The sequence below is a fragment of the Arachis ipaensis genome, chromosome B8, assembly GCF_059453495.1.
Source record: "Arachis ipaensis isolate K30076 ecotype BB chromosome B8, ASM5945349v1, whole genome shotgun sequence".
NCBI classification, from domain to species: domain Eukaryota; kingdom Viridiplantae; phylum Streptophyta; class Magnoliopsida; order Fabales; family Fabaceae; genus Arachis; species Arachis ipaensis.
In genome coordinates this window covers 111675937-111690027 of record NC_142443.1, presented here as the reverse complement: position 1 = coordinate 111690027, position 14091 = coordinate 111675937, and the positions used below count along the sequence as shown (strand labels likewise).

Genomic DNA, 14091 nt, shown 5'->3' with positions numbered 1-14091 from the left:
ACACCTTCTTTCAGATTAGCTGCCATTATTAAGTTCTCAACTTCCTTTTCGAAAGCCTCTGTGAGGTCGCCTCTGGCTCTGTTAGCTTGAGCTTGCAGCCGTTTTCTTAATATTCTTTCAGGTTCAAGATCCGGATCAAAGAGAGGTTCTTTGTCCTTGTTCCTGCTTATAAACAATAGAAAGAAACCAAGAAAAGAAGAAGAAGAAAGGAGTATTCTATTCTAGAGTATAGAGATCGTTGTTAGAGATAGATTTTCGAAATTAGAGAGAAAAAGAAGAAGAAGATTTTTTAAAAAGAAGGGAGAGAAAAGTGAAAGATTTTCGAAAATAGGAGAGAGAGAAAGAAGAATTATAGAGAATCAAACTTTTAAAATTAAAATAAAACAAACAAGTAACTAATTAACTAATAAGATTTGAAAAATAAAATAAAAGATTTGATTTTAAAATTTAAAAAGAGAAAGTTTGAAATTAAGATAAGAAAATATAAGATTTGAAAGATTTGATTTTAAATTTTGAAATTTGAACTTTGAAAATTTTAAATTTTGAAATTAGAAAAATTAAATTTTAAAATTTGAATTTTGAATTTTGAATTTTGAAAAATAGAAAGGACAAACACTAAAAGACACCATACTTTAAAATTTTTGAAATCAAAGGACACTATTTTTGAAAATTTGAAGGGAAAAACACAAAAAGACACCAACTTGAAAATTTTAAGATCAAAGAAAGAGAAATACCAAGAACAATTCAAACACAGGAAGAACACTCAAGGACACTTTTCAAAAATTCAAGAAAAGAAGGACACCAAAAAGACACCAAACTTAAAGACTGATATAAGACTCAGACAAAAGAAAAAGATGAAATTGATTTTTTTGTTTTTTATGTTTTTTTTTTAAAAGTTTTTGAAAAAGAAAATAAGAAACACAATTAAAAGAGCAAATAAGCCGTAAAAAGTATCTAATCTAAGCAACAAGATAGTCTGGTAGTTTGTCAATCTCGAACAATCTCCGACAACGGCGCAAAAAACTTGGTGCGCGGAATTGAACTCTGCACAACTGAATCGACAAGTGCATCGGGTCATCCAAGTAATACCTCAAGTAAGTGAGGGTCGAATCCCACGAGGATTGTCGGATTGAGCAAGCAATGGATATCTTGCAAATCTTAGTCAGGCGATTAGAAAAAATGGTTCGTTGTTTGAACGCATAAATGAAATAATAAAGAAAGAAATACCAGATTAATGTAAAAATAATGATAGGGATACAGTTAAGGCTTTGGAGATACTTTATCTTTCCGGATGAACTTTTCTTACTGTCTATCTCAATAATGAATGATTCATTCCATGGCAGCCATAAGTGATTAACTCATGTCCTCTCATCAAGTTAATCTCTTCTAAACCATAGCAATCTACCATATTTGGGTAACTCATGTCCTCTCATCAAGTTAGCTCATGGTCTCTCACTATAGCTGAAGGTGAAGCTCTAAGCAACTACTCCCCTTTAGGTGATTGATCATTGGAATTTTGTATCTCTACAATCTTCCTTCGGCAAGTATACCAAATTGTCATCAAGTAAAAACTCACAATAGAGTGAGGTCGAATCCCACAGAGATTGATTGTTGAGCAATTTTAGTCAAAGAGATAATCTAGTTGAACTAAGCATAAATGGAAGTTTGATTGCAAGAAATTAAATGGCAAAAAACGTAAATGACAAGAAATGTAAATGACTGGAAGGTAAATTACGGAATTAAATTGCAGGAATGTAAATTGCTTGAATGTAAATTGCGGAAAGTAAATGATAAGAAATTAAATGGGCATGGGGTGATGAACAATAAAGTAAACAAACAGAATATAAGAAAGGGATAGATGAAAATAGGGAAGATCATTGGGTTTATGAGATATTGAATTCTTCGGATCAATGTGATCTTATCTCTTCTTGAATCATGCAACATCATTAATCTCTTGGCAATCTTTAGTGATTGAATCCCAATTCCTTGGCAATTCAATCTCTCTTAACTTGAACAATTGCCCAATTCCTTGATCTAATTGCTCATGAGAAGAGATGAAGTATGGTAACTGATTTTACCACACACCTTTCTAGATCAAAGTATCGGGAGGATTATATGTCACTATATCCAACCAACCCCCAATCTAGTCCAGCATGAGAAAGTATTTCTAGCATGATTCCATCATTCCTCTTCCAAGGATCAGACAGAATCCATGTATATTCAACTTCTCTTCCAAGACAATTGAATAATTGGATGAAGTACAAAAACTTTCAAGCAAATCAAAGAGAGATGAAATGAAGAAGAAAATAAAACTATTATTGATCCATCAAGTTACAATAGAGCTCCCTCCCCCAATAAAGATGGGGTTTAGCTGTTCATAGCTCCAGAAAACCCAAATGAAAATTAAAAGTGCATGAAAGTAATTGAAGTACAAAAAGAAAAAGAAAATAGATCTAAGTGGTGTAGTGTGATCTGTGTGATCTCTCTGTAATGCGATCCTCTTTTGAGGTTCAAAACTCCACTTATTTATACTACTCTTCTGATCTTCAGGTGAGTCTTCAAGTATCTGGATGTGGGCCCTTGGCCTAAGTTGAAGTAGTTAGCAAACTCTTTGGGCTTTTCTTAGCTTTCTGGGAGGCGTTAGTTGAGGCAGCATTGGCGTTAGTGTGGATGTTAGTATGGATAACCCTATGTATATTGCATGGCTTCGTTGGCATTATTGGCTAATGTTGCCACTAACGTTGCTTTTCTTCTTTATCCAGCATTATCGCTGGCGTTAGTGAGCCTAACGTGGCCACTAACATTACCTTTCTCCCTGATCCAGCGTTGGCATTGGCGTTAGTGTCATTAAGGTGACCAATAACGCCATACTTTGTCCTTGGCCAGCGTTAGGATTGGCGTTAGTGTCACTAACGTGGCCACTAATGCCACAAACCCCCTTAGCTCACGTTGTCGCTGGCGTTGGTGGGTGGCTAACGCTACCACTAACGCCCTATGCCTCCTCATGCCACGTTATCGTTGGCATTAGTGAGCCTAATATAGCCACTAACGCCACACCTTCCTTGAAGCTATGACATCGCTAACGTTAGTAGGTGGCTAACGCTGCCACTAATGCCACCTTTCCTTCCTTTGCTTCACGTTGGTGCTGGCGTTAGTGTGCCTAACTTGGTCACTAATGCCACCTTGTCCTCTGCTTCTTCCTTACCTATAATCAATCAAACAAGTGCATCAAAAGCTTTGCTATAATCACAAGATAATGCATCCTTCAGTGCATCAAGTAGTTCTTGCATAAATCTCATGAAAATGATTATAAATCACTAATATTTGAGGAATCAAGACATGCATAGATAACTCATCCAAATGCTTGCTTATTGATGAAGATAATGCATGAAACTAATCTAAAACATGCTAAAAATGGCTTGTAAAACTAGCCAAGATGCATTGGCATCAGTGATCCTACTCAAAACACCACAAACAAAGTCAAATCTTCCGGATCAGAGAATGCCACTTTTTTTACTCTAGCCTTAATGCCATAGAGACCTCATCTACCCAGAACTAACGGGATTATATGTTACATACCCCCAATTAGTCCAAATAACTCTCTTGGAACCTGTGATGCCTCCTCAAGCTCTGGCTTCCACTATCCTGGTCAGGACTCATGTAAACCAATGTAAAACAAGGATGAATGTCACATTTTACCCCAGATTCATAAGATTGAAGAACGAGAATGCATCATAGAATAGAATCAGACGTATATTGAAATAGAACAGTAATATTATTAATCCATCAGAATCAGCAGAGCTCCTGACCCTAACTTAGGAGATTCAGTTGCTCATACTGTACAGAGAATAGTGTGTAATTCGAAAGTGGTGGTAGAAGATCCTAAACGTGGGTGATTGATAAAGAGGAATTTATCGTTGATCTAGATTTTCATAAAATAGAATTCCGTCGTTGAAAGTATAGTCTAGACCAACAATTAATTCCCAAATCAAATGTTAAATTCAAATCAAAACAAATAAACCGAGAGTATTTAGCTCCTGGGTCGTCTTCCCTAGGAGTTGCAATGAAATGTATAATCATTGGCTATGAGAGAGAGAGCATGGGAAATTGGGAATGAAAGCAAGAGAGAGCAAGAGATGTAAATAGTAAGAAAGCAAGTAAACATGCAAGGAATGTAAATGGCAACTCTTGGCAAGAATTGGGGAGTTTAGGATTCCTATCCTAGTTATGGACCACAAACATGGCAATTGTATGGAATCAATCCAAATTAATCAATCCTCCTTGAGAATTAGTCAAAAGCATAATTGATCTCAATCCATAAGTCCTAGTCAACTCACTAATTACTTAGTGAAAGACTAGCGTCAATGGAAACTAAACCAATTAACTATTCTCACACAATGCGGAATGGACATCCACAACTCAATTCCACCCAAACATCCAATTTCTCAACCAAGAGTGTGAAAATTAAACATTCTCAACCAAGAGTGTGAAAATTAAACATGCAAGAAATTAAACATCAAAGCAATTAAATAAACATGCAAGGAAAAGGAATGGCAAGAAAGTAACTTAACATGCAAGAAAGTAAAGGAAAGTAAGTAAAAGTCAAAGCAATAAAACTTCAAAAGCAAGAAACCTCTTGGCAAGTAATTGAGGACTTAGGCTACCTATCCTAGCCGTTGACCACAAACATATGATGATTATGAAGAGTTAATCCTACTTAGTCAACCTTACATCGAAGATAAGTCAAATAGGCATAGTTAATTTCAATCCCTAAGTCTTATGTCAACACTAAGGGGTCACATAGAGTCAAGGGAGACCAAATCAACTAACTACTCTAATATATCAAACAAGAATGGACATCAATGACTCAAGGATCACCAAAGTCAACAATTTCAAGCCAAGAGTGTAGAAAAACTAAGTAGAAACTAAGCCAAGAATTTTATTAAACACTTGGTGTGCATGAGAATAAAATAATATTAAAATACATTAAAATAAATTCTAAAGCTACCAAAGCAAGAAAATAATAATAACAACTAAAGGAAGAAATAAATGACATGGAAACATAAATTTACATTAATTGGAATTAAAATAATAAAAGTGTTCATAACATGAAAATAACAAAATAAAGGAAATAACAAGAGAAATGAAGAAGAGCAAAGAAGTAATGACAATAAATGACAAGGAAAAGTAAAAAGAAACAAGAATTAAAAGTAGAAATGATAATAAATTAAACTAAAGAACTCTAATTCTAGAGAGAGGGGAGAGCTTCTCTTTTTAGAAACTAAGAGAAAACATAATAAAAACTAAACCTAATTGTCCCCCCTTCATCCTTCTTCAATTTGGCCTTAAATAGCTTCAAAAAATGAGTTGGATTGGGTTTTGAGGGCCCAAAAATCGCTGCCAGTGAGTTGCAATTAATGAGGTCACGTGCAGGGACCTGTGCGGATGCACAGATGTGTACGTCCGCACACATGCTGAATCCTGACTTGTGCGTACGCACAAGTACCTGTGCGTATGGACACTTAGACTTATGTCCACTATAGTAAATTGCATGTCATTTTGAAGCCCCAGATGTTAACTTTCCAAGGCCGCTGGAACTACCTCATTTGGACCTCTATAGCTCAAGTTATGACCAATTTAGTACAGAGAGGTCAGGGCTGGTAGCTTTCCAAATCCTTCATTTCTTGAATTCTTCCCTTTTGCATGCTCTTTTCCTCACTTCTTCAACCCATACTTGCCTTGGAAACCTGAAAATCACTTAACAAATACATCAAGACACCAAATGGGATTAAAATGAATAAAATTGACTAAATTAAGCACAAAAGAGCATGTTTTCACTTTCAAGCACAATTTAGGAAGAAATCTCAAAAGCATGCTATTTAGGTGAATAAATTTGGGTTTATGTGATGGAATCCACTCAAATCAAACCAAAATATATCGTAAAATATGGATTCATCAATTCTCCCACACTTAAACCAAGCATGTCCTCATGCTAAACCAACCAAATGAGATGAATGAAGGGGTAATTATTAATGCAACTACCTACATGCATGTAACTATACTAAATACTATCTATATATATCTACACTATGATTCCTATTGAGTTTGGCAAAAACAAACAAAAGAATCTCAATCAATCCAATGTAGGAACTTAGGGCCAAGACAAGAAAAATATAGCAATATGATCAATGTCCAAAGATTGATTTGAAATTTTCAAAATTAAGTTCAACAACTTGCAAAAAGATACAAAATAAGAAATTGAAACATAGAATTGAGTAATTGAACCCCTCACCAGATGTGTTTACACTCTAGTCGCTCAGTGTTTAGGGCCTAATCACTCAATCCTCCGTTAATCATGTTTTCAAAGATTTGCAAGTCGTCTAACAATCAACTAATACTTGATGAATGAATGCAATTATCAAGAGGACTTTTGAGGGTTGTAATGGGGCCTAGGTAAGGGTAGGATTAAAATGGTTAAGTGGGCTATTAAATTGGATCTTATAGCTTAAGTACCCACCTAATCCTATATCATCCTATATACATAACAAAACATCCTAACTACCCATTTATCCCTTTTTCATGTTCACTCATGCATCTTTCTTTTTCAATTCACATACATATGCATCCTTTATTTACATTCTTATTATCATTTCTTTTTCTTTTATTTTCTTTTATTTTCTTTTTTTTTTCTTTTTTTTCTTTTTTTTAACATAGACAAAGAGGAGATGCATATGCTTCTAAGTAATGAATGCATGAGTATTTTCCCACTTTTCCAAATATTTTCAATGAATGCCCAAAGCACTAACTACCGATGTTTCCCACAAATCTCCCCCCCCCCCACACTTTATTAACACACACACACACACACTCAAACCCAAGTTAATCAAAGATACAATCAATGGACATAATGGTTTTTCACTTAGGGTGAATGATGTGCTCATAATGAGAACAAAGGGGAATTAAAGGCTCAAAAAGTGGTTTACAAAGATAGATGCAAGGGTTGGCTATATGGGTTAGTGAGCTATTCAAAGATGGCCTCAATCATACTAAATACAATCCAAAACAATAAATATAGGACATATAGACTAAAGCAAATCTAAGATCACAATCATAAAAAGGAGTTTATCACATAAGAACAAAAAATTGTGGTTGAAAATGTGCAACCACACAATTAAAGCTCAAATCTCATTTGGTATTTGTTCAAGCTCTTTTCTATGTTCCATAAAAAGATACTTCAAGCAAGTTCAAAAACAAGTTTCAAATCTAATCAATGGAATGCCCTAAAAAAGGGTTTCTTGAAAATTCTTTGTTGTTTTACCAAAACTTATTTACTATATGTATGTATGTATGTATATTGTGATGGATGCAATTTCAAAATCTTTCCTAGTTTTATTCCTAATTTTCAACAAGCAAAAATTAACATGAAAAATTAGGATAAAATTGAACTAGGTGCTATACTATTCACGTCATCCAATCACAATTTCTATCTATAAAATATATACTAAGAAAAAGATGTGAAATGCAATAGATATAAACTATGAATAGTCTAAGACATATACACTAGAAGGAAATGTAATGCAATAATCAAAATCACTCCAAATATATACAAGAAACCTACTAAAAGAAATAAAAATAAAGTGCAAGGTGTTTGAGAAAAGAAAGTTTACACCCCAAAATGGCGAATCCTCCCCCACACTTAAGCGTTGCACGGTCCTCCGTGCACAAACAAAATCCGGGGAGAATGTCTCTCAAGAGCTCCACCTTCGGTTGGCGGATGCGGGGGCTTGGGTTGGGTGGAGATTGCCAAGTCCATGTATGCTCGGCATCTCCCTCCTCGGTGTCTTCTTCCTCTCCCGGCTCCTTGCCTTTATGTATCATCCTCAAAAAGAAGAGCAAAGTATAGTTAGGACTCATAGGGAAAGTAGCACAAAAGGGTAAAGGAGAGAGTAAATAAACATATAATTGAAGAATTTTGCATAGTGGCATGGAATACACACGACGGCCGGCTATTGTGGCATCCACACAATGAAAAAGTAAGCATGAGTTCCTCAACTAAATAGCCTAAGATGCAACTAAGAGATGAGTGTCATTCAAGCACATGCAACTTAGGCAACTACAACAAGAGTGAATTGAATGTAGGAATTATTGGATATTGAATTTGTGCAAATGAAAGCTCAAGAGTGATACAAAATAGCACAATAAACAACAACCAATCCATTAATGAAAAGAAAACTACTTATTCATCATGAAAAACAAGGAAAAAGTCACATGGTATAGGTACTTGTTACAAAAAGTGATACACTTGATAGCAATCAAGTTAGGTCACTCAAACAAATGTAAAACATTAAAAAGAAACAAGTACCGGACATGTGATCCATATGATATGAAAATCAAGATGAACAAGTAATTTCAACTCAATTCACCAAAGTGAAAGTGCACAATTCAAGATGCCAAACAAGGATAAATTTAATGCATATGGTAGCTACAACATATGAATCAAACTCACAATTCATCTAGGCATTTAAACAAGGCTTTTATGCTCAGTGCACATATTTGAAACCAAATTCAAGAAAGAAGCAACCCAATCAATGTTAAACAAACATTGGAAACTTATTTAATTGTCAAACAACTAAACTAAAGCAAATATAATTACCAAAAAAAAAATGGAATGCAAACAAAACAAAGTAAAACAAGTAGAAAGGAGGGCAAAATCAAGAGAAGAGAGGGGTGGAAGAAGATAAGAAGTAGAGAGAAGAAGAGAAAAGAAGTATAAGGGTGAGAAAACAGGAGCGTGCGTACGCACGGGCATGTGTGCATACGCACACTTAGCGAATTGGGGGAGGTGTGCGTCCACACCAGGTGTGCAAACACTATCAGCAGAGAGGGAATCAAGATGCGTGCGTACGCACCTAGGTGTGCGCACGCACAGAAGGTAAAGAAATGGAGGGTGAGCGGACACACAAGTGTGTGCGAGCGCTCTGAACAGAGAGGGGATTAAAAGGTGTGTTGTTGATGAGCGGATAATTTATACGCTTTTTGGCATTGTTTTTAGTATGTTTTTAGTAGAATCTAGTTACTTTTAGGGATGTTTTCATTAGTTTTTATGTTAAATTCATATTTCTGGACTTTACTATGAGATTGTGTGTTTTTCTGTGATTTCAGGTATTTTCTGACTGAAATTGAGGGACTTGAGCAGAAATCAGATTCAGAGGTTGAAGAAGGACTGCTGATGCTGTTGGATTCTGACCTCCCTGCACTCAAAGTGGATTTTCTGGAGCTACAGAACTCAAAATGGCGCGCTTCCAATTGCGTTGGAAAGTAGACATCCAGGGCTTTCCAGCAATATATAATAGTCCATACTTTGGCCAAGAATAGATGACACAAACTGGCGTTCAACGCCAGCTCTCTGCCCAAATCTGGCGTCCAGCGCCAAAAAAGGAGCCAAAACCAGAGTTGAACGCCCAAACTGGTACAAAAGCTGGCGTTCAACTCCAAGAAGGACCTCTACACGTGCAACACTCAAGCTCAGCCCAAGCACACACCAAGTGGGCCCCGGAAGTGGATTTATGCATCAATTACTTACTCATGTAAACCCTAGTAGCTAGTTTATTATAAATAGGACCTTTTACTAGTCTTTTTGACCATCTTTGGTCTCAGTTTTAATCCATTGTTCATCTTAGGAGACTATTGATCACGTTTTAGGGGGCTGGCCATCTCGGCCATGCCTGGACCTTTCACTTATGTATTTTCAACAGTAGAGTTTCTACACTCTATAGATTAAGGTGTGGAGCTCTGCTGTTCCTCAAAGATTAATGCAAAGTACTACTGTTTTCTATTCAATTCATCATGTTTCGCTTCTAAGATATTCATTCGTACTTCACTCTGAATGTGATGAACGTGACAATCATCATCATTCCCTATGAACGCGTGCCTGACAACCACCTCCGTTCTACATTAGAATTGAATGAGTATCTCTTAGATCTCTTAATCAGAATCTTCGTGGTGTAAGCTAGAATGATGGCAGCATTCAAGAGAATCCGGAAGGTCTAAACCTTGTCTGTGGTATTCCGAGTAGGATTCAATGATTGGATGACTGTGACGAGCTCCAAACTCGCGATTGCGGGGCGTTAGTGACAGACGCAAAAGGATAGTAAATCCTATTCCAGCATGATCGAGAACCGACAGATGAATAGCCGTGCCATGACAGGGTGTGTTGATCATTTTCACTGAGAGGATAAGATGAAGCCATTGACAAGGGTGATGCCTCCAGACGATTAGCCGTGCCGTGACAGAGCATTGGATCATTTTCCTGAGAGATGACCGAAAGTAGCCGTTGACAATGGTGATGTATCACATAAAGCCAGCCATGGAAAGGAGTAAGACTGACTAGATGAAGATAGCAGGAAAGCAGAGGTTCAGAGGAACGAAAAGCATCTCCATTCGCTTATCTGAAATTCTCACCAATGAATTACATAAGTATTTCTATCCTTATTCTATTGATTATTATTCGAAAACACCATTATCAATTTATATCTGCCTAACTGAGATTTGCAAGGTGACCATAGCTTGTTTCATACCAACAATATCCGTGGGATTCGACCCTTACTCACGTAAGGTATTACTTGGACGACCCAGTACACTTGCTGGTTAGTTACGCGGAGTTGTGAACCATGGTCTTGGCATCATGTTTTTGGCGCCATTTCCAGGGAAAGAAAGAGCAATGAATTCTACATAATTAAAGTGTAATCACGATTCCGCGTACCAAGTTTTTGGCGCCGTTGCCGAGGATTGTTCGAGTTTTCGGCAAGCTTTTGGTCCGGTAACATCAGTGCCAAGTTTGATCCGGCAACAACACCAAGTTTTTGGCGCCGTTGCCGGGGATTGTTCGAGTTTGGACAACTGACGGTTCATCTTGTTGCTCAGATTAGGTAATTTTCTTTTTGTTTTCTTTTCAAAAAAAATTTTTCAAAAATATTTCAAAATTTTCTCCTTTGTTTTCGAAAAAAAATTAATATAAAAATGTTTTCAAAAATATATTCTTCTTCAGAATTTTTAAGAATGAATTCTAGTGTTTCACGAAGCATGTGAAGCCTGGCTGGCTGTAAAGCCATGTCTAAATTTATTTGGACTGAGGCAGCAATTTGTTATCAAGAGCAAGCTAGTTGTTGCTAATCCACCTGTTGCTGTTCCTGATTCACCTGCTGAAGCTTGGCTGGCCATTGGCCATGTCTAGTGTTTTGGACCGGAGCTTTCATTGAAAGCTTGGCTGGCTAGTGAGCCATGTCTAATTCCTGGACTGAAGCTTTAGACTAAGAATACAAGATTCTTGGAATTCATGTTAAAAATTTTGGAATCCTTATTTTTTCTTTTTCATATAATTTTCGAAAAAATCCAAAAAAAAAATTGAAAATCATAAAAATCAAAAATATTTTTGTGTTTTTTGTTTGAGTCTTGAGTCATATCATAAGTTTGGTGTCACTTGCATATGCATCTTGCATTTTTCGAAAATTTCATGCATTCATAGTGTTCTTCATGATCTTCAAGTTGTTCTTGGTAAGTCTTCTTGTTTGATCTTGATGATTTTTTGTTTTGTGTCTCTTCTTGTTTTTCATGTGCATTCTTGAATTCTTAGTGTCTAAGCATTAAAGAATTCTAAGTTTGGTGTCTTGCATGTTTTCTTTGCATAAAAATTTTTCAAAATTGTGTCTATGATGTTCATCTTGACATTCAAAGTGTTCTTGGTGTTCATCTTGACATTCATAGCATTCTTGCATGCATTCATTGTTTTGATCCATAAATTTCATGAATTGCATCATTTTTCCTGTTTTCCTCTCTCATCATAAAAATTAAAAAAAAAAACAAAAAACAAAAAATATCTTTCCCTTTTTCTCTCATCAAATTCGAAAATTTGAGTTGACTTTTTCAAAAATTTTTAAAATCAAGTTGTTTCTTATGAGTCAAATCAAATTTTCAATTTGAAAATCTTATCTTTTTCAAAATCTTTTTCAAAAATCAAATCTTTTTCAAAATTCTTAGTTATTTTCGAAAATTCCAAAAATATTTTTCAAAAATATTTTTCTTATTTTTATATCAAATTTTCGAAAATAACATAATCAATTAATGTTTTGATTCAAAAATTTGAAGTTTGTTACTTGCTTGTTAAGAAAGATTCAAACTTTAAGTTCTAGAATCATATCTTGTGATTTCTTATGAATCAAGTCATTAATTGTGATTTTAAAAATCAAATCTTTTTCAAAACTAATTTCAATCATATCTTTTCAAAAATATCTTCTTATCTTATCTTTTTCAAAAATATCTTTTTAAAATATCTTTTCTAACTTCCTAACTTCTTATCTTTTCAAAATTTGTTTCAACTAACTAACTAACTTTTTGTTTGTTTCTTAACTTTTTCAAAACTACCTAACTAACTCTCTCTCTCTCATTTTCGAAAATATCTTCCCCCTTTTTCAAAATTTCTTTTTAATTTATTAATTATTTTAATTTTTAAATCTTAATTTTCGAAAATTACTAACATTTTTCAAAAAAAAAAAACTATTTTAAAAAATCACTAACTCTTTTTCAAAAAAAAATTATTTTCGAAAATTCCTTCTCTCTCATCTTATTCTATTTATTTATTCATCTACAAACATCTCAACCCTCCTCACAGTTGTGATTCTTCCATTATATTACATTCTTTGTCTCCCCCTCTTTTCTTCCACTAACACTGTGACCTCTATACTGTGGTAAAAAGGACCCCTATTATTATTATTTTTCTGTTCTCTCTTTTTCATATGAGCAGGAGCAAGGACAAGAACATTCTTGTTGAAGCAAATTCAGAACCTGAAAGGACCATAAAAAGGAAACTAAGAGAAGCTAAAATACAACAATCCAGAGATAACCTTTCAGAAATTTTTGAACAGGAAGAGGAGATGGCAGCCGAAAATAATAATAATGTAAGGAAGATGCTTGGTGACTTTACTGCACCTAATTCCAATTTACATGGAAGAAGCATCTCCATTCCTGCCATTGGAGCAAACAACTTTGAGCTGAAACCTCAATTAGTTTCTCTGATGCAGCAGAACTGCAAGTTTCATGGACTTCCATCTGAAGATCCTTTTCAGTTCTTAACTGAATTCTTGCAGATATGTGATACTGTTAAGACTAATGGAGTAGATCCTGAAGTCTACAGGCTCATGCTTTTCCCTTTTGCTGTAAGAGACAGAGCTAGATTATGGTTGGATTCTCAACCCAAAGACAGCCTGAACTCTTGGGATAAGCTGGTCACGGCTTTCTTAGCCAAGTACTTTCCTCCTCAAAAGCTGAGCAAGCTTAGAGCTGATGTTCAAACCTTCAGACAGAAAGAAGGTGAATCCCTCTATGAAGCTTGGGAAAGATACAAACAGTTGACCAAAAAGTGTCCTTCTGACATGCTTTCAGAATGGACCATCCTGGATATATTCTATGATAGTTTATCTGAGCTATCAAAGATGTCACTGGACACTTCTGCAGGTGGATCCATTCACCTAAAGAAAACGCCTGCAGAAGCTCAAGAACTCATTGACATGGTTGCTAATAACCAGTTCATGTACACTTCTGAAAGGTATCCTGTGAGTAATGGGACGCCTATGAAGAAGGGAGTTCTTGAAGTTGATACTCTGAATGCCATATTGGCTCAGAACAAAATATTGACTCAGCAAGTCAATATGATTTCTCAGAGTCTGAATGGAATGCAAGCTGCATCCAACAGTACTCAAGAGGCTTCTCCTGAAGAAGAAGCTTATGATCCTGAGAACCCTGCAATAGCAGAGGTGAATTACTTAGGTGAACCTTATGGAAACACCTATAATTCATCATGGAGAAATCATCCACATTTCTCATGGAAGGATCAAAGCCTCAACAAGGCTTTAATAATGGTGGAAGAAACAGGTTTAACAATAATAAACCTTTTCCATCATCCACTCAGCAACAGACAGAGAACTCTGAACAAAATACTTCTAATTTAACAAACTTAGTCTCTGATCTATCTAAGGCCACTGTAAGTTTCATGAATGAAACAAGATCTTCCATTAGAAATCTGGAAGCACAAGTGGG

General features: G+C 35.5%; 1 non-coding gene across 1 annotated transcript; it reads right to left on the bottom strand.

The window, feature by feature from the left end:
- Positions 1–13325: 13325 nt before the first annotated feature.
- On the bottom strand, positions 13326–13433 carry LOC148549270 (small nucleolar RNA R71). Its single transcript, XR_015897485.1, has one exon. It is a non-coding gene; the product is annotated as a small nucleolar RNA R71 (small nucleolar RNA).
- Between the last annotated feature and the right edge of the window lie 658 nt (positions 13434–14091).